Below are 22808 nucleotides of genomic sequence, written 5' to 3' on the forward strand. Positions count from 1 at the left end.
GCTACAAAGTAACCAAGCTCCCCTAATACCAGGGGATGAAATGTTATAATTAACACAAATAGCCTACAAAGTGACCAAGTTCCCCTACTACCAAGAGATGAAAGGTTACAATAAATATTAACTCCAGGCAAAGCGAAAAGATGCAAAATAATGATTTTTTTATTTATTTCAGGTAGTCATTTAGCGCCAGCAATTTACGCCGTGCTTTACATATATATTGTACATTCACATCAGTCCCTAACCCTCAAGGGGCATACAATCTAAGGTCCCTAACCCTCAAGGGGCGTACAATCTAAGGTCCCTAACTCTCAAGGGGCGTACAATCTAAGGTCCCTGACCCTCAAGGGGCGTACAATCTAAGGTCCCTGACCCTCAAGGGTGTACAATCTAAGGTCCCTAACCCTCAAGGGGCGTACAATCTAAGGTCCCTGACCCTCAAGGGGCGTACAATCTAAGGTCCCTGACCCTCAAGGGGCGTACAATCTAAGGTCCCTGACCCTCAAGGGGCGTACAATCTAAGGTCCCTAACCCTCAAGGGGCGTACAATCTAAGGTCCCTAACCCTCAAGGGGTGCACAATCTAAGGTCCCTAACTTACATTCATACACATTTTTATTTTTTTTTAAGTCTGCGAACGTGCGAAAAACCGGTAAGTGAATCACAAAAAACGTGCAAGTGCAAAACACCACACAAAAAAGTGCACTTAGGGGTGTGCTTTGTCCTTCCCCGAAGGGGATGGACCTCTACCCTGATCCCCCGGGGCACGAAGCTCCTGACAGGGGCAAGGTTCCCATTTGGTCCACCTGGCCAAAAGGCCTGGCGGACCACCGTTCCTTGTGGCCAGCCGAAGCCAGCCACACAGTACTTGGTCAGGGGGCTCTCCCGAAGAGAAAACCCCCTAGGGACAGGGGAGGAAGGAACCAAAAGGTCACACATCCTCCCCCTGGACTTCAGGGTAGGCCCGAGGACCCACACCCTCCATCCTGTGAGAAAATAAAACACACACAAAAGTGAAAGTGACAAACGTGGGAGAGAAAATAAATAAAATAAATAAAAAGTGGTCGTGCCAATTGTGCACAGACCAGGCCCTGAGGCCTGTAGCAAAAATTGCCCCGAACTTAGCCAGAAGGCTTGGTTCCGAGGGCGCTGTGCAGAAAAAGTGTTTGAACACAGTGACCATGTGCCTTTTCACACGTCGGGGTCCCACACCCAACTGTTACTAAGAGCACCCCTGAGGCGACCACTCAGGGGCCACTGGTTCGTGGACTTTCTGCCCTCCCGGCCCCTGGCCAGACCGAGGTAGATCCGCTCAAATCGGGAGGTACTGAGCCCCTCTGGCGTTCCTGGGGGGAATTACTCCCGGGCCCCAACTATCTATAAGCACCACGGTTTCCGTTCCCCCCTGTATTAACCATCAGGACCCCCATCACACCAGCAGGAGTACTATACAAACAGTCATCCCCGCAAAGCTAGAATGACCGTGGAGCACCCCTGCTGGACACTGATAAGAACAGATACTACACTTGATCTTAGCCAAAAGGCCGAGAAGCGACTAGGGCCAATTTAGACAGGAGCCGATTCACCTCCCAGCATGTCTTTGGAGTGTGGGAGGAAACCGGTGTACCCGGAGGAAACCCACACAAGCAAAGGGAGAACATGCAAACTCCAGGCAGGTGGTGCCGTGGCTGGGATTCGAACCAACGACCCTAGTGCTGCCAGGCGGAAGTGCTAACCATTTAGCAACTGTGCTGCCCATTTTATTACAGTAATACATCAGTGCAAGCAATGAAAATTTTGAAGCTGGAGTGTGTTGTGCGGATCAGAACGTGGCCCCACTGGTGTACGTTGGGTAGAGTGTTGTCACAAAGCATCACACTTTTTTTTTTTTTTTAATCTTCATGAAATGATGCAAAAAACTAACAGACGCCTCCATCCACATCTATGGGGTTGATTTACTAAAAACAAACAGACTGTGCAGCTGCTCCAGAGCTTAGTAAATGAGGCAAAGCTTCACTTTCCGAAGAATACCCAATCGCATGCAAGGATAATTAAACACACAGCATTTTTGCTTGCACATTGATCGCATGATGGAGCTCCTCTTTATTTACTAAAATCTGGAGCAAATGCACTTGCAGAGTGCACAGCCTATTTGCCTTTACTAAATCAACCGCCATGTGTCCTTGCGCTGATCGAAGCAGCTCTGGTGTGAATGGGACCCTAAGTCAAGATAAGCGCTCAGCCATCCTCCTTCCCGAGAAGTAACTGCCTGCTATGGTTGCTCTCCAGCAGACTGACAGGGAGTGTGTGAATGGGGTGTGTGTTGGCTGGACATGCCATTTGGGAGGATGTGACACACCTCTCTGTACAAATACTTCACCCGCCTGCTAATCATGACAGGAGGGTGGCAGAAAGGTGCCTAGGTGCAAAATTGGACACCTTCTTCCCAGATATAACACGCTTTCAGTAGTCAAGCATTTAGAACATCTTGTGACCAAGTTTTATTGACGAAAAAAAAAAAATATCATCTGGATTGAATAAACTGGAGTTCTCTTTATTTCTAAGAAAAACTGAAGCGGTTTCATGAGAAGTTAGAGGACCAGAAAATCTGTAAAAAAAAAAATAAAATAAATAACTCCTCTCCATTCACAAATATGGATTTAAAATTCCTGTCTGTGCTAAACTTTGGCATTACAGCTATGGACCCCGATCTGCATGGAGTTTGCATGTTGTCCTCGGATTTAGGCCCCGTTCACACTGCTCGACTTTCACATAACAAATTTCAAGCGATTCTGCGTGTCGCATAGGGCAGCCCATTCCCTTTTGGGTGATAAGTTTCACACGATTTGTGAAGATGTGGTTTGCTGTGCGACCCTGCTGTGCGCAGCAATCGTGGCAGAATCGCATTGCCTTTGAGGTGCCATTGACTGATAATGACACCAAACCGCCGTTCGCTGTGCTGAGTTTGCCATGCGATTTGGGATTGCGGGCATACACCAACAATCCAAACACATGCAGCGCATATAGGCTATATACATTGGACGCCCCTCTAAATGATTGAGTTCAGGGGTGTCTAGGAAATAGCAATAATAAATGATCGACCTGCTGGCTAGGCAGTAAGGACAGGGCGTGTGAATCATAAGAAACTGAATGCAGATTTTATGGCAGGAAGTTCATATCTGTATTCCAACTGTGTATTAAGCCGTTTGCATGTTCTATCTTGGTAGATGTTCTTTTTAGTTAGATAGTGTGGGGAAGGGCTACAGTCTTAGTGCATAATTCTGGCGGCACAGTGGCTTAGTGGTTAGCACTTCCGCCTGGCAGTACTCGGCTCGTTTGTTCAAATCCCAACCACGGCACCACCTGCCTGGAGTTTGCGGGTTCTCCCTGTGCCTGCGTGGGTTTCCTCCGGGTACTCCGGTTTCCTCCTACACTCCGAAGACATGCTGGTCGGTTAATTGGCTCCTGTCTAAATTGTCCCTAGTATGTGTATGTATGAATGTGAGTTAGGGACCTTAGATTGTACGCCCCTTGAGGGTTAGGGACCTTAGATTGTACACCCCTTGAGGGTTAGGGACCTTAGATTGTACACCCCTTGAGGGTCAGGGACCTTAGATTGTACACCCCTTGAGGGTTAGGGACCTTAGATTGTACACCCCTTGAGGGTTAGGGACCTTAGATTGTACACCCCTTGAGGGTCAGGGACCTTAGATTGTACACCCCTTGAGGGTTAGGGACCTTAGATTGTACGCCCCTTGAGGGTTAGGGACTGATGTGAATGTACAATATATATGTAAAGTGCTGCGTAAATTGACAATGCTATATAAGTACCTGAAATAAATAAATAATAATTTGTTTAAAACCTTTATCCCAAAAGGGAATCCCGGGGGGGGGGGGTCCCTAGGGGGTTTTCTCTACGGAAAACCCCCTAGCCAAGTACTGTGTGGCTGGCTTCGGCTGGCCACAAGGAACGGTGGTCCGCCAGGCCTTTTGGCCAGGTGGACCAAATGGGAACCTTGCCCCTGTCAGGAGCTTCGTGCCCCGGGGGATCAGGGTAGAGGTCCATCCCCTTTGGGGGAAGGACAAAGCACACCCCTAAGTGCACTTTTTTTGTGTGGTGTTTTGCACTTGCACGTTTTTTGTGATTCACTTACCGGTTTTTCGCACGTTCGCAGACTTAAAAAAAATAAAAATGTGTATGAATGTAAGTTAGGGACCTTAGATTGTGCGCCCCTTGAGGGTCAGGGACCTTAGATTGTGCGCCCCTTGAGGGTCAGGGACCTTAGATTGTACGCCCCTTGAGGGTTAGGGACCTTAGATTGTGCACCCCTTGAGGGTTAGGGACCTTAGATTGTACACCCCTTGAGGGTTAGAGACCTTAGATTGTACACCCCTTGAGGGTTAGGGACCTTAGATTGTACACCCCTTGAGGGTTAGGGACCTTAGATTGTACACCCCTTGAGGGTTAGGGACCTTAGATTGTACACCCCTTGAGGGTTAGGGACTGATGTGAATGTACAATATATATGTAAAGTGCTGCGTAAATTGACAACGCTATATAAGTACCTGAAATAAATAAATAATAATTTGTTTAAAACCTTTATCCCAAAAGGGAAAAAACAAAAACAAAAAAAAAAAACGGTTTCTGTAAATAACATATTAGGCAAAATAATTGGCTGAGGTCAGCAGCCAAAACTGTGCTGTGTCCGATAGATTGCAACGTACAGGTACGCCCCGAATGCAAATGTACAATCCCAACGCACACGTTCCTGCATTGAAAAATGTCTGTGTATAAACAGGTGCTGCTGTGACCATCGGCTGGAAACGAACAAAGTCAACAAGTAAGAATGTCACCAGCACACCAAGGATCTCCAATATGGGTCCCATCTTGGAGATCTCCAAGATTGTAAGCTCCCAGGATCAGGGCCCTCCTATCCCTCTTGTATTGATCTGTATTGTTGCTGTATTGTCTCCCGTTATATTGTAAAGTGCTGAGCAAACTGTTGGCGTGATAAAAATCTTGTATAATAATATTAATCCTTGGTGTGCTGGTGACATTCTTCCTTGTACAGGTATGTCCTGTTGCAGTATGACTACTGTGGGCAGGCGGTAAGGGGTTAAAAACCCACATGTGTGAATCCAGCGCACGGGTGTGAACGAGCCCTACACCCCTATCTGTTCCACCTCTATACTGGCTTCATTTGACCATCTCACAGAGAGAAATAAAAACCGGAAACAAAACAGAAGCACGCAATCCAAAAATGACAAATCAAATGAAACCATCAACAACATTGACGTACAAAGCTGTTCATAACACCGCCCCAAACTACATCACCGACCTGATATCCATCTACCACCCAAAACGTACTCTCCGCTCCTCACAAGACCTCCTACTCTCTAGTTCCCTGGTCTCCTCCTCCCATGCCCATCTCCAGGACTTCTCCAGGGCTTCCCCCATCCTCTGTAACTCACTACCCCAATCCATCAGACTGTCACCTACCCTCCTCACCTTTAGGCACACCCTGAAAACACATCTCTTCAGAGAAGCCTACCCAGCCCTCACCTAGTTGCTGATCTCCTCCGCTCTTCCCACCACTCCATCCCCCACAGCTATTTTCTCCTGTACCACCATCCCCTCTCCCTCCTAGATTGTAAGCTCCAAGGAGCAGGGCCCTCGAACCCCTCGTGTATTGTATTGTCATCATACTGTCACATGTACTGTCTCCCTTTATAATGTACAGCGCTGAGCGAACTGTTGGCGCTATATAAATCCTGTATAATAATAATAATAATAACAAGTTGTTGACCGAATGAGATCAAATGCAGTTGAATGTTCTTGGCGTGTTTATTATTTCATCTGAAGAACGTCTCTATTTCAGCCAACCCAGTCTGTCCAGAAAATGAAAAGGATCGCTCCGAAACATGACACCGAACAGATTCTGGAAAGACGACCTCAGGCTGCGGAAATCTTTGAACAGAATAATATTGCCCTTCATCGTCCAGTAGTGCTTTTCCATCGTGACGAACTAGGCAAATATTTTCTTCCTATTACGGCTCCATCGTTTTGCCTGTTTACACTCTCTGACTGCTCGGCAACATTGGCTCCTTTCTGCTCCGCGGCTCGGAATGGAATATTACGCCTCCTCTGTATGTTCTGGGAGCCATCGGGGCCGGAGAGTTCTGTATATCTCAATAGGCTCCAACAGAGCACATGGGTTTCCATAGCAGAAGACAACGGATTACCAAAAGAGATATACAGAAAGGCCGTGCCATATACAAAACAGGCAGTTCGCAAGCGGCCAAACTCACAGTTGAAACACGACGATATCATGCCTTCTGTTCAGTCAGTCTTGTGATTTAGACACGTCTGTCAGATGGTGCAGCTAGCAAGGTCACTTTTAGGCTTCATGTACTTGAGCCTACCCTGACCGCCGGCCACGGGAAAATGCAAATCATGGCAAAGACGCGGTACCATGGTTTGTGTTTTTCCGCGGTCAAAACGTTCCTATCCTGAACGCGATTCTTCCGCATTCAGGAGAAGGAGGTTTAACCTCACCTACAACGCCGCAGCTCTTAAACTCTGCTAAAAGCCTACGTGTACGTACATGGACACACAGGCTTTTACAGAGCTGAGTTTAGGAGCTTTGGCAAAAAAAAAAAGGGGGGGAGGCGTTGACGTCAAGGCAGAGGCGTTTCTGTGTCGATATCAAGGGGAGGTGATTTTGCATTGAAGTCAATGGGAGGATGTTGCTGAGAGAGAGACAGCTGGCAAAGTCGCACAGAAACCAGGACGGCATTGCGATTTAAATCGGAGTTCCAACTGGAAAAAAAAAAAGTCAGCAGCTACAAAAACTGTAGCTGCTGACTTTTAAAATACAACCACTTACCTGTCCCTCGGTCCCGTGGTGTCCTCACCACCGCTGGTTTCACCGGCCATGTTCTCTCTCTGGCGCCAGCATCTTGAGTGTGGGCACCCAGCTGTGACAGCTTGCAACTTCACAGCCGGGTGCCCACTGCGCATGCACGAGAAGCGCTGTGCTTTGTGAATGGCCCCGTAGTCTTATGGAAAATGTCACGTGTCCCAAAAGACTATGTGGAGGGGGGGGTGGAGGAAGGACAACTTCCGCTTCCGATCGCCTAGGTCAGGGGTGGGCAACTGTGGCCCTCCAGCTCTTGTAGAACTACAAGTCCCATGAGGCTTTGCAAAACTGACAGTTACAAGCATGACTCCCAAAGGCAGAGGCATGATGGGACTTGTAGTTCACCAACAGCTGGAGGGCCACAGTTGCCCACCCCTGGCCTAGGCAATTTCAGCGGAAGTGGGTACCTGTAAAATTTGCGTACCCGCTCCCCTAAGGTGCCAATCCTTAATGGGAAGCGGGGACAAAGGCTTAAAACGGAACTTCCCCTTTTGAGTGGAGCTCCACTTTAAACACAAGCGTGAACCCAAGCGCCAGGACGCAATTTCTATTCCCCATGGCGACCAGGCGCCTGGGATTAGTCAAACTTTTCACTAGTAGAATTTTGAATGATCGTTCGTATGAAAATATTCTTTGAATGTGTTTTCTTTCCATAATTACGTCAACTAATTTTGCTTGACAGTCCTTAAAATTTCGTCCAGATCTGCTATATGTACATTGATCAGTCAATCAAATTGGGTACATTCAGCCTGCCCACACATGGCTTGTCCTTGCTGAACCGGCTGAGATTAGAACTGTCCATGTTATTTCAGGTGCTTGTCACTATTCCATACAGCAGCCTTTTTCAACCATTTCAACATAGAGGAACCCTTGAAATAACTTTTCGGTCTCAGGGAACCCCTTCTAAAATGTATTCTATCTACAATTCATGATACATTAGTGTGATGGTCAAGGAAGGGGAAGAATGCTCCTTACATTTGTGCTCAATGGGAAGAATTAGCCCTTTACAGATAGCTAAAAAGTCAATGGTGTCAGTGGGAACTTATCGGAGAGACAGAAAATGCTCATTTGTCAAGGAACCCCTAGTAATCCCTGGAGGAACCCTACCCTGAAACCCTTCTTGTTCCAGGTCACACAGCATCCTATCCATGCCTTGCCATTTTCCCTGTGTTGGAACACAAATGTGAGAATGATTGTGATGAAACACCTCTTTTCCAGCATGTGTTCTCTGTTAATTGCTCTGCCTGTTTGAGTCTTTCAGATCTAATCACTCTTTAGCTCCCAAGGATTATGGGATATGTAGTTTCTTTACAGGAAGTGTCAGTTCTCAGACTCAGGGATGTTGAATACCTATCGCCCGGGACATGTAGTTCCGGGCGCCAAGCAGGTAGTTTTTCTTTACCTTTAGCCCTGCTGCGGACAAGCAGCAGGGCTCACCTGTCAGGTGGAAGCATTCGGGCAGCAGCGCTTCTGCACAGTGCCAGCCTCACCCCCCCGTGTGAACTGCCAACTGTCTCCAGGGCTCAGCTTGCCCATCTATGGGCCCAGGACTAGCTCTGCGCCATCGGCTAGAGGGGAGGGAGGAGAGCGGACACGTCCCCTCCCCGTCCTGACCCGGAAGTGACGTTATGATGTCACTTCCAGGTCTCCATTGAGATTCCCAGCTATGGAAACTGGGAAAGAATGTAATGCAGTGCGATGTGAACTGCATTACATTCAGTGGAGCACAGGGAAGACATCCAGGGTCTTTTAGACCTTGGATGTCTCAATAAAGAGAGCCTGTCACTAAAAATTATCACATAGAGGACTTTGTCCCCTATGTGATGGAAAAAAATTAAGTAAAATAAAAAAAAAAAAAAAAAAAAAAAACGTTTTTCCCCCTTTCTTTTAATTGTAAAAAAAATGAAAGTTACACCGAAGCACATCACATCCCCCACCACCAAAAACAGTTGAGGCCCCCCACGTATACACATGTACAAACGTAAAAGTACACGCTGGGGCACCTACACATGAACGTAGATTGTTATACACGCCACACATCGCCACGCACGCCAGAATGAGAGCAATAATTCTAGCACCAGACCTCCTCCGTAACACTATACTGATGACCTATGAGGGGCTTTAAAAGTGTCACTTATAGAAAATATAGGTACTGAAGTTCGTAACCATTTCATGAGCGCACGCAAATTTAAGGTTTGACATGTTGGGTATCTATTTACTCGCTGCAACCTCATCTTTTATATTTTACAAAAAAATAAGTAATTTATTGCTTTTTTGTGCCCTAAAATGAACTTACTTGTATTTTTTACTGAAATTTTGTGGTAATATCATGTGACATGAAAATTTGGAACTACCACTATTTTATTCTCTAGGGTCTCTGCTTTCAGAAAATATATGTTTGGGGGGTTTTGTGTAATCTTCAGGCCTAAAATGATTTTTTAAACTTGTTCAACACATGCAAAACGGCTCTGGCAGCGAAAGGGATAAAGGATAAGCCCGACACTCCCCTTTCCTGAGGAGCACCCAATCTGTGCTCATTACACTGCGAGGTCTCTCTCCACCTTGGCAGTCCCCGGGTGCAGTGCTTGAAACAGGCAAGGAGGGGAGGAGATAAACAGCGCAATGTTAAAATTATTACACGTTTAATTCGCCATAAAACCCCTTTGATTTTTAAAACATTCCTAAAATCAGCTCTGATTTAAATAAGGTTTTGGTTACATTTTTTTTTTAATATGGACAAGTAGATTGTCATGAGGGACAAGCAGATTGGGACACCGATTTAGTCCCTGGACAAGTGGATTGGGAGAGATTTAGTCCCTGGACAAGTAGATTGTTATGTGGGACAAGAAGATTGGGACACTGATTTAGTCCCTGGACAAGTAGATTGGGAGAGATTTAGTCCCTGGACAAGTAGATTATTATGAGAGACAAGTAGATTGTTATGAGAGACAAGTAGATTGTTATGAGGGACAAGTAGATTGTTATGAGAGACAAGTAGATTGTTATGAGAGACAAGTAGATTGTTATGAGGGACAAGTAGATTGTTATGAGAGACAAGTAGATTGTTATGAGGGACAAGTAGATTGTTATGAGGGACAAGTAGATTGTTATGAGGGACAAGTAGATTGTTATGAGGGACAAGTAGATTATTATGAGGGACAAGTAGATTGTTATGAGGGACAAGTAGATTGTTATGAGGGACAAGTAGATTGTTATGAGGGACAAGTAGATTGTTATGAGGGACAAGTAGATTGTTATGAGGGACAAGTAGATTGTTATGAGGGACAAGTAGATTGTTATGAGGGACAAGTAGATTGTTATGAGGGACAAGTAGATTGTTATGAGGGACAAGTAGATTGTTATGAGGGACAAGTAGATTGTTATGAGGGACAAGTAGATTGGGACAGATTTAGTCCCTGGACAAGTAGATTGTCATGAGGGACAAGTAGATTGGGAGAGATTTAGTCCATGAACAAGTAGATTGTTATGAGGGACAAGTAGATTGGGAGAGATTTAGTCCCTGGACAAGTAGATTGTCATGAGGGACAAGTAGATTGGGGCACTGATTTAGTCCCTGGACAAGTATTTTTTTCAAAAATATCCACACCCCTGAGACTACAGACATAGGCCATATTTACCTGGGCAGCTCTATGCGATACGCTTCATGCTTGAACACAGTCTGCTGGCCACCAGGATGTGAAGATGGAATCCGGCCATAGATGGTTCGAATCTCGTCCGGTTCAGCAGGGATCAGCTGAGATTCCATACATGTATGGGCAAGGCCGACTGTACCAAAGTCGATCCATCGATCATCAACTTCGGTACAAGCAGCAAGTCAGATCTCTAGGACACAAATATTGCCAGCGGCTATAGCCGCTAGCAATAATCATTGTGTTCTCACAGTGGGGGGGGGGGGGGGGGGGTGCAGGGAGATCACAATGATGGGGATTCCCCCATCAACACTGTCTGGGGGATTTGAGCGATTTTCTTTCCTGCAACCCATGGTGAAAGGAAAGAAAATCGTATCATCTATGGTCTGCCTACTAAAGACTGTGTACAGGGCAACAAATGACACCATGAAACGAGACGATCAATGCACATCTTATGCAGGTGAAAAACACAAGGTGCAGGTAGGAAGGTTTATAGTGGCTTTAAAGCTGGTCATACACAGACTTGATGTCTCAATTAGGCCTTGTTGGCTGAACAAGCGAGATCAGTCTATTCCCCCAGGAAACAGAATGGAAGTAGGGGAGACAGTTGAGTTCAATAGTGTCACCTTCTCTGCAAAAAAAGAAAAAAAGTCGACAGTTGTAAGCCTTCCCAGACAGTGCTCTATGGTTTGTTCCATCCTGGTAACGGTCACTTTTGATGGTTAGCTTGGCTTGCTAAAGTGGAAAACTAACAGATCTATTGGCAGGATTAACAGGTAATTAAATTAGGATATGTGGGGGGGGGGGGGGTGGTTTTGCTCAGAAAACCATAAAATGCTGTGTTAATATGCTAGTGACAGACTGCATCATATACATCATTTTTGATTTTCATACTTTCGCTTCACGTCATTCTCCTGTAGTTGATACAACCAGAGAATGAACTCCACTTCTGAATCAGACCACTCACTATGGGCAACCAACAAACGAATCCCAAACACTCAAATTCTCAAGAAAGTTTAATGAGTTTAACTAGTTGTTACACTGCCGGCAAATCAGTACAAGATGTATTCCAGCTATCTGCAGCAGTGGTAAAGTTCAAACACTATCTGCATGGAGTTTGCATGTTCTCCCTGTGGGCTTCCCCTAGGCACTCCAGTTTCCTCCCACACTCCAAAGACATGCTGGTAGGTTAAGTGGCCCTAGTATGCACATGCATGTAACATAGGGATCTTCAACTGTGAGCTCCTAGGGGGAAATTACTGAGATGAATGTACAGCACTGAAAAAAGTCTTGGTGTTATATAAATAAAACAATAAATTTTTCTGTGTAATTTGTGATGCCAGCCAGCATGATAAAGTAACGGAAGTGGGCACAGACACTATTTTTCAGGACCCTGATCTTCTCCTACTGCACAGGAAAATGGTAAATGATACATAGTTAGTCCAGTTGAAAAAATTACGCATGTCCATCTAGTTCAACCATTAAAAGGGATCGGGGGGGGATTATACAATATTATATACACAATACCTACAGCTGATCCAGAGGAAGGCAAGAAAAAAAAAAAAAACCCAATAAAGCATAATCCAATTTTGCTCCAGCAAAGGAAACAATTTCTTCCTGATCCCCCCAGAGGCAATCAAATAGTCCCTGGATCCACTTATATTAGTATTCAGTTATATTCTGTGTATCTAAGGAAATAATTCAGGCATTTTTTTAAAGCAATCTACTGAGCTGGCCAGAACAACCTCTTGAGGGAGTTTATTCCACATGTTCACAGCTCTTACTGTGAAGAAGCCTTTCTGTATTTGGAAATTAAATCTTTTTTCCACCATATGTAGAGCGTCCCCTTGTCCTCTGATGACCTGAAAGTGAATAACTACACCGAGTTCACTATATGGATCACCTATGTATTTATACATGGAGATCATATCCGCCTTATGTATTATACATGGAGATCATATCCGCCTTATGTATTATACATGGAGATCATATCCCCCTTATGTATTATACATGGAGATCATACCCCCCTTATGTATTATACATGGTGATCATATCCCCCCTTATGCATTATACATGGAGATCATATCCCCCCTTATGTATTATACATGGAGATCATACCCCCCTTATGTATTATACATGGTGATCATATCCCCCCTTATGCATTATACATGGAGATCATATCCCCCCTTATGTATTATACATGGAGATCATATCCCCCCTTATGTATTATACATGGAGATCATATCCCCCCCTTATGTATTATACATGGAGATCATATCCCCCCCTTATGTATTATACATGGAGATCATATCCCCCCCTTATGTATTATACATGGAGATCATATCCCCCCCTTATGTATTATACATGGAGGTCATATCCCCCCCCCTTATGTATTATACATGGAGGTCATATCCCCCCCCCCTTATGTATTATACATGGAGATCATATCCCCCCTTATGTATTATACATGGAGATCACATCCCCCTTATGTATTATACATGGAGATCACATCCCCCCTTATGTATTATACATGGAGATCATATCCCCCCTTATGTATTATACATGGAGATCATATCCCTCCTTATGTATTATACATGGAGATCATATCCCTCCTTATGTATTATACATGGAGATCATATCCCCCCTTATGTATTATACATGGAGATCACATCCCCCTTATGTATTATACATGGAGATCACATCCCCCCTTATGTATTATACATGGAGATCATATCCCCCCTTATCTATTATACATGGAGATCATATCCCCCCTTATGTATTATACATGGAGATCATATCCCCCTTATGTATTATACATGGAGATCATATCCCCCTTATGTATTATATATGGAGATCATATCCCCCCCTTATGTATTATACATGGTGATCATATCCCCCCTTATGTATTATACATGGTGATCATATCCCCCCTTATGTATTATACATGGAGATGATATCCCCCTTATGTATTATACATGGAGATCATATCCCCCCTTATGTATTATACATGGAGATCATATCCCCCCTTATGTATTATACATGGAGATCATATCCCCCCTTATGTATTATACATGGAGATCATATCCCCCCTTATGTATTATACATGGAGATCATATCCCCCCTTATGTATTATATATGGAGATCATATCCCCCCCTTATGTATTATACATGGTGATCATATCCCCCCTTATGTATTATACATGGTGATGATATCCCCCTTATGTATTATACATGGAGATCATATCCTCCCTTATGTATTATACATGGAGATCATATCCCCCCCTTATGTATTATACATGGAGATCATATCCCCCCCTTATGTATTATACATGGAGATCATATCCCCCCCTTATGTATTATACATGGAGATCATATCCCCCTTATGTATTATACATGGAGATCATGTCCCCCCTTATGTATTATACATGGAGATCATATCCCCCCCTTATGTATTATACATGGAGATCATATCCCCCTTATGTATTATACATGGAGATCATATCCCCCCTTATGTATTATACATGGAGATCATATCCCCCCTTATGTATTATACATGGAGATCATATCCCCCCCCTTATGTATTATACATGGAGATCATATCCCCCCCCTTATGTATTATACATGGAGATCATATCCCCCCTTATGTATTATACATGGAGATCATATCCCCCCCCTTATGTATTATATATGGAGATCATATCCCCCCCTTATGTATTATACACGATGATCATATCCCCCCTTATGTATTATACATGGAGATCATATCCCCCCTTATGTATTATACATGGAGATCATATCCCCCATTAATCTTCTCTTCTCGAAAGAGAATAAATTCAGTTCCTCTAATCTTTCCTCATAGCTGAGCTCCTCCATGCCTCTTACCAGTTTGGTTGCCCTTCTCTGTACTTTCTCCAGTTTCCCTGATATTCCTTTTTGTGATTTGGTGAATTTTGTTTATTGGTGCGCAAAACTGAACTGCATATTCTAGGTGAGGTTTTGTGTGAGAAGTGTGGCACGTCTCTAGCCAGATTCAATTAAACTTGTTTCTCCAACTAATAAACATTTTTCCAGCACGGAGTACCTCTTGCTTAGTCGATGAATACTTCCCTTCTCTGCACAGACCTCTACCACAATGAGGACACTGCCCGTTCAGAAGGCACGTGGAAAGCTGAAGTGATCACATGCATGTCACATGCAGGCTCCTCTCATGTAAGAAGTCAACCCTACCTCCACTGCACTAATAAAACTAACCAGCAGCACGCAAACTCTGTCATCTGTTCATAGCTCAGCTCCTATGTGCAATCAGGCACCCTGAGCGGATCTCTGAGAATTCCACACATGGTGCATACATTGTCAGCATATACCAGTATTGTGAAAATCAACCAACACTACACAGAAGTCAATGCAAAATGCATTCATCAACTCACTTCTCATCGACCAATCAGATTTCAGTAAAGTGTAATTAGAAGATCAGGGGCCCTGTTGCTAATAGTTCCTGAATCTTGTGCACACCATGGCAGTCCAAAGAATATTTCTGGTGTTCCATACAATTGGGGGTGGGGAAACTAACTACTTTTTAAAGCATTTTATAGTCTCTTTTCTCTAAGAGATATACACCATATGGCCAAACATTGTTGGATACCTGACCATCACGCCTACAGCCCTGGCCGGCACGCCTACAGCCCCGACCGGCAGCCCCGACCGTCCCGCCTACAGCCCCGACCGTCCCGCCTACAGCCCCGACCGGCACGCCTACAGCCCCGACCGGCACGCCTACAGCCCCGACCGGCACGCCAACAGCCCCGACCGGCACGCCAACAGCCCCGACCGTCCCGCCTACAGCCCCGACCGGCACGCCTACAGCCCCGACCGGCACGCCTACAGCCCCGACCGGCACGCCTACAGCCCCGACCGGCACGCCTACAGCCCTGGCCAACAGTTTTGGAGGACACAAACATTAATGTACCTGCAAGGAAACGTAGTCATCATTGCCTTGCACAAAAAGGGATATAAAGCTATAGCCGCTAGCAGTAAATCGGATTCTGCTAGCCAGGAAGGCTCCCAGTACTACGTCCCCCCTGGGTTGATGGGGAAATCAAGCCATCTATGGGCTGCTTTAGCCCTACCACCATGTATTTCTACTTAGTCACCTCATCTTGTGGTGGAACCCTGCCCTACTAAAACTGGCAGGTCCAACACCAGTACTACACAGCGCCATCAGCCAAACTCATCTACCCAACGTAATGCTGGCCACACAAAAAAAAAACATTTCTCCATCAAAACAAACAAGGTGTGGATCCCATCCACACAAACGAGGGGTTGTAGGAACACAATGATCAGTGGTGGTAGTTGCTTCTCAAGGAAAATTTTCCAACATGTCCCTTCGACAGAAGGAGGTCAAATGATCAACATTGAGCAGGGACAGCCACACACGTTGCACCAGGTGAATTTCAAGCAATCTATAGCCAAGTTCGGTTTCAGAGCCACATTTTCACACCCAACCATACTGTACCTTTAAGTCTAGAAGCGGCTTCACAGGAATCTCCACTGCACGGTGTTAAAATGAACGAGCCTATTTCAATTACAGGGTCGCATCACCGTTTTACTGCTCAGGAGGGCTGAGAATGATAACCAGATGACTAGGCCCCTCGTGCTATAAATTGCCACGTGTTGTGAAATGTAGAAGACCTATTCAAAATACATGGAAACCAGAATGCGGTGTGACGGCCGTACCGCATTTCATATGCTGCATTCTTTGGAAAAAAAGACATTCTTCAGGTTTCCTAAGACAAGAGCAATCCTCCAGGAAAGAACAAAAAACACATTTCTATCCAGACTATTTTTAATGTCTGCAGCTCAGACATCTCGGCAAAGTAGTGGAGGGATTATAGACAAGGGCAGGGTCCGCGCTCACCACTAAATGACTAAATTTAGGTCCTAAACCCACACACCACTTATACAGGACTTGAATGGTTATCATTGCTCCCTATGGAGAACCTGCAATTATACTGTATTTGGCTACACATTTGACACGGGTCACCAAATTCTTGAGCACCAATCAAAACATTGCTTTCACAGTGGCTTACTCTACGTCAGTGCACAGCTGAGACCCTTCAATGAAATGGAGGTTATTCCACAGCAGCCCATCAATCGCCCATCTCTTGTAACATGCCTGCAAATCTGACCCTCTCCTATAGTGTGCCATCTCTGACCATGTCCTGCGCCATGCCTGCCGTCTCTGACCATGTCCTGCGCCATGTCTGCCGTCTCTGCCCATGTCCTGCGCCATGTCTGCCGTCTCTGACCATGTTCTGCGCCATGTCAGCCGTCTCTGACCATGCCCTGCGCCATGTCAGCCGTCTCTGACCATGGCCTGCGCCATGTCTGCAGTCTCTGACCATGCTCTGCGCCATGTCTGCAGTCTCTGACCATGCTCTGCGCCATGTCTGCAGTCTCTGACCATGTCCTGCGCCATGTATGCAGTCGTTGACCATCTCCTGTATCATGTCTGCAGTCGCTGACCATCTCCTGTATCATGTCCTCAGTCCCTGGCAATCTCCTTTAGCATGTCTTGACTTTTTTTTGTAGTTTTACATATATGAACATTATGTGTAATCCTTTACCAATGTCAGGGGCTGCGCTTATGTCCCCCGATATCAAGTACATTGATCAGAACTTCTATACAATGAGAAGGAAGCCTCTGTATTGTAGTTAGCATCACTGCACAATTTCTCTCCGGTAGCACATATCTGAGGCCTCATGAGCTTAATAATACACTCAATCATGAGGGACTGGAAAAAAAGATTGGTTACAAAACTCTCCTGTTGCATAATCAGCCTTTACCCTGAACACATGTTTCATTACACGAGTCTTCTGCTATTTTTCAGATAGTGGGGGGTGCAAAAAGTCTGCACCTAAGGGCTCGTTCACACTAGGCTGTTTTGCCAACGCTTGCCAAACGCCCCTATAGCGTTTGGCAAGCGTTGGTCCGGTGTTTGCGGAGCATTTTTACGCTCGGCAAACGCTCCGCAAACGCTGCATGCGCGGTTTAGCGGCGGTTGCTAGGCATTTGCCGAGCGTTAATAACGCCCCACAAACGCCTATAATGCATTTGAGTGGTGTTACCGCTCCGCAAACGCCCCGCAACCGCGTCGCAAACGCCGGCCGGGCGTTTGCGGAGCGGCACCATAGACGAGAATAGGAGGCTTCAAAGCCTCCTGACTCGACCAGAGGCGTCCGTTTTGCCGCGACGCAACGCGACGCAAACGCTCCTGTTAGAACAGCACCATGTGCTGTAATGTGCAGAGTTGGCAGAGGCGTTTGGGAAGCGGTAAAAACGCTTCCCAAACGCCTCTCTGCCGCCTGCACACAAGGCTAGTGTGAACGTAGCCTAACAGGGAGATTTTGCTCAATTCCTGTCCCTGTCACTCCCACAATGGGTACACCCAACAAAGCAACAGACAGGAACGTCAAGGTGTCAACTTGTACAGGTAAAGACAGGAATGACTGCACACACCTTCCTGAAGTTCTAGTAAAAGGATAAACCCTGGAAGTGACCCAGTCAAATGACAGTCCTGAGACCTCCATATTTATTGCAAGGTACATTCTCTGAACCTTTAACTTTGTACATTGTGCTGTATGTGACAAATTCTAGACTGTCCCATATTGTGGATTGTGCTGTAGGTGGCATACTCTTTAACTGCTCCTTACTGTACACTATGCTATAATGATATACTCTGGACTGCCCCACACTGTGCTGTACATGACATACTCTGGACTGCTCCATAATGAACTGTATCTGACATACTCTGGACTGCTCTACACTGCGCTATATTTTAATAATTTCAGGTACTTCTATAGCGCCATCAGTTTACGCAGTTCTTTACACATATATATTGTACATTCACATCAGTCCCTAACCCTCAAGGGGTGTACAATCTAAGGTCCCTAACCCTCAAGGGGCGTACAATCTAAGGTCCCTAATCCTCAAGGGGTGTACAATCTAAGGTCTCTAACCCTCAAGGGGTGTACAATCTAAGGTCCCTAACCCTCAAGGGGCGTACAATCTAAGGTCCCTAACTCACATTCATACACACACATACTAGGGACAATTTAGACAGGATCCAATTCACCTACCAGCATGTCTTTGGAGTGTGGGAGGAAACCGGAGTACCCGGAGGAAACACACACAGGCAGAACATGCAAACTCCAGGCAGGTCGTGCCTTGGTTGGGATTTGGACCAATGACCCGAGTACTGCCAGACGAAAGTGCTAACTATTTAGCCACTGTGCTGCCTATATGTGACATACTTTGCACTGTGCTGTATGTGACCTAGTCTGGACTTCCCCATACTGTGGATTGTGCTGTCATAGTTAATGTGATGTGTTATTATAAGGAACGTTGTCTGAACTTTTAACTTTGTATACTGTGTTGTATGTGACAAATTCTAGACTGTCCCAAATTATGGAGTGTACATTATGTGGTATACTCTTAACTGCTCCATACTGTACACTCTGAACTGCCCAATACTGTGCTGTACATGACATACTCTAGACTGCACCACAATGTACTGTATGTGACATACTCAGGACTGCCCTATAGTGTGCACTGTGGTGTTGTGACATACTGCGCACTGCCCCACACTGTGCGTGACATACTCTGGACTGCACCATAATGTACTGTATGTGACACACTGGACTGCCCTATACTGTGCATTGTGGTGTTGTGACATAATCTGGACTGCACCATAATGTACTGTATGTGACATACACTAGACTGCCTTGCACTGTGTTGTCATGACATACTCTGGACCACCCTATACTGTTCTGTATATGACCTAGCCTGAACTGCCCCATACTGTGCTTTGTGCTGTACATGACATACTCTGGACTGCCACATGCCATGCACTGTGCTGTACATGACATACTCTGAGCTGCCCCATACAGTGAATTGTACTGTCATAGTATACTCTGGACCAGTGTTTCCCAACCTTTTTTCAGTCAAGGCACCCTTTAAAAATTATGGACAGTCTTGAGGCACCCCATTCTAAAATATGAGAAACTATTCTAGTAGTTTTATATAATGCGGCAACATCCGCACATGTAGGACACCCAACATCAGAGGTGATTTATTACCTAAAAGGCAGGCCTGTCCACCCACTGGCTTGTATACAAGTTTTGGGCAATTTTTAGACATTTTGCCAAGGCACCCCTGAAGAAACCTCAAGGCACCCTGGTTGAGAAAGGCTGCTCTGGACTGCCCCATGCTGTACATTACATACTCATGGGCTGCCCTATACAGTGCGTTGTGCTGTCATAGCGTACTCTGGACTGCCCCATGCTGTACATTACATACTCATGGGCTGCCCTATACAGTGCATTGTGCTGTCATAGCGTACTCCGGACTGCCCCATGCTGTACATTACATACTCATGGGCTGCCCTATACAGTGCATTGTGCTGTCATAGCGTACTCTGGACTGCCCCATGCTGTACATTACATACTCATGGGCTGCCCTATACAGTGCGTTGTGCTGTCATAGCGTACTCCGGACTGCCCCATGCTGTACATTACATACTCATGGGCTGCCCTATACAGTGCGTTGTGCTGTCATAGTGTACTCCGGACTGCCCCATGCTGTACATTACATACTCATGGGCTGCCCTATACAGTGCATTGTGCTGTCATAGCGTACTCTGGACTGCCCCATGCTGTACATTACATACTCATGGGCTGCCCTATACAGTGCGTTGTGCTGTCATAGTGTACTCTGGACTGCCCCATGCTGTACATTACATACTCATGGGCTGTCGTATACAGTGCATTGTGCTGTCATAGTGTACTCTGGACTGCCCCATGCTGTACATTACATACTCATGGGCTGTCGTATACAGTGCATTGTGCTGTCATAGTGTACTCTGGACTGCCCCATGCTGTACATTACATACTCATGGGCTGCCCTATACAGTGTGTTGTGCTGTCATAGTGTACTCTGGACTGCCTCATGCTGTACATTACATACTCATGGGCTGCCCTATACAGTGCATTGTGCTGTCATAGCGTACTCCGGACTGCCCCATGCTGTACATTACATACTCATGGGCTGCCCTATACAGTGCGTTGTGCTGTCATAGCGTACTCTGGACTGCCCCATGCTGTACATTACATACTCATGGGCTGCCCTATACAGTGCACTGTGCTTTCTTAGTGTACTCTGGTCTGCCCCATGCTGTACTTTACATACTCATGGGCTGCCCTATACAGTGCGTTGTGCTGTTATCGTGTACTCCGTACTGCCCCATGCTGTACATTACATACTCATGGGCTGCCCTATACAGTGCGTTGTGCTGTCATAGTGTACTCTGGACTGCCCCATGCTGTACATTACATACTCATGGGCTGCCCTATACAGTGCACTGTGCTGTCATAGTGTACTCTGGACTGCCCCATGCTGTACATTACATACTCATGGGCTGCCCTATACAGTGCACTGTGCTGTCATAGTGTACTCTGGACTGCCCCATGCTGTACATTACATACTCATGGGCTGCCCTATACAGTGCACTGTGCTGTCATAGTGTACTCTGGACTGCCCCATGCTGTACATTACATACTCATGGGCTGCCCTATACAGTGCATTGTGCTGTTGCGACTTACTCTGGGCTGCCCTGTACTGCATTGTGGGGTTGTGACGTACTGCGAACTGCCCCATACTGTGGATTGTGCTGTCGTGACAAATTCTGGAATGTCCCATACTGTGCTGTACATTACATATTCTGGTTCGCTCCATACAGTGCCCTGTGCTGTACTTGACATGTTCTGTCCTCCTGATGCAGTCCATACAGTTTAACATGTAAAAGAAAAGCATCCCTAAAACACAAATGTGAACACATTCATCCTTTTATAAGAAAAAAAATAGCATCTTTGACACTGCAGCAATAGGATAGAAGAACAATCCTCTGTAAATAGTATGTATTGCACATCTTGTCCCATTGGCCATTAAAGCATCCACTGTGCCAAGCAGGAAATGTTCCGGTTCTGTGTGCGGACACTGGTGAATTTTAGGCGAAGCGCTGTCTATGAAACGCTTACAGCGTCCAAGCAATGGCTTCCCCCATAAATGACAAAATTACAGGTTTTTGCAAAATATGGCAGCTGTGAACTGAATTGGCGATCCTGTACTTGGTACACATTCAAGAACAAAAATGTAACTTATTGCAGTTTACTGGTCATTAAATGTGGCGGCTGCATTAGTTTTATTTTTTGAGACTTTTTTTGCTCTATTTTCACCTCATGCTTCTGCCAGTATAACAATTCCATTCCTAGGGTGATGCTCACTCACTGTACGTCATCTGAGGAGTGTTGTCACCCTAGGACAGGACTATAGTCCACTCCCCATCTCCTCTCATATAACATAGTGAGGAGGTGTTCTGTAGTTCACAGAGGTAACCCATGCACGGCTGATAACGCTTCCTGAGATAATAATGCAGGAACTTATGCGGGGGGAGTCACTAGATTTCTGGCAGGACTGTAGAATCCAGCTGTGACGTGTATGGCCAGCTTTGAGAACTGGCAGCGGCCAGCTAATTGGTTGACATGGGCAATCAAGGAGCCTCCATGTTCAGTGAGCTTCTCTTGAAGCTGCAAAAATATATAGTGCCCAAAATAGCAGGGAGGACCCATCTAGAACTGTAAACAGGAAGCTATGGGGAGGTATCTGGGCAGTTCTTCATACGAGGAACTCATTGCTTCATAAACATTTCAGCATCAAGTTCCTGTGTTAAAAATAAAACTGCAACATAATCAAAAGATAATCAACCATGGCAGTCAGGGCTATGTAAGATGCTTATCGAATTTATTAAAAACAAAACAAAAAAAACTCAATATCACCTTGTAAGAGGTCACATTATAACACACCAACACCTTTAACCGCAAGCCTACAGGGCACTTATACCCCCCCTTCCTGCCCAGGCCAATTTCCAGCTTTCAGCGCTGTCGCACTTTGAGCGACAATTGCGCGGTCATGCCACACTGAACCCATATTACATTTTTATCATTTTTTTGTGACAGAGCTTTATTTTGGTGGTATTTAATCACCTCTGTGTTTTTTTATTTTTTCTTAAACAAACCAAAAACCACAGAAAATTTAGAAAGAAAATGTTTCTTAGTTTTTGTTATAAAATTTTGTAAATAGGTGATTTTTCTCCTTCACTGATGTGCGCTAATGAGGGTGCAGTGATGGG

The 22808-nt window shown here is 45.5% G+C and overlaps 1 protein-coding gene and 1 pseudogene across 1 annotated transcript in view; both read right to left on the reverse strand.

Annotated features, from left to right (window-relative positions):
- The window catches only part of LOC149434285 (protein MTSS 1-like), a 234247-nt gene that overhangs the window by 94272 nt on the left and 117167 nt on the right, over positions 1-22808 (reverse strand). The window lies entirely within an intron of this gene.
- Positions 1385-1552, reverse strand: LOC149434286 (U2 spliceosomal RNA; annotated as a pseudogene).

Source organism: Staurois parvus, unplaced genomic scaffold, assembly GCF_062004578.1.
Source record: "Staurois parvus isolate SC_StPar_1 unplaced genomic scaffold, SC_StPar_1.0 ptg001787l, whole genome shotgun sequence".
NCBI lineage: Eukaryota > Metazoa > Chordata > Amphibia > Anura > Ranidae > Staurois > Staurois parvus.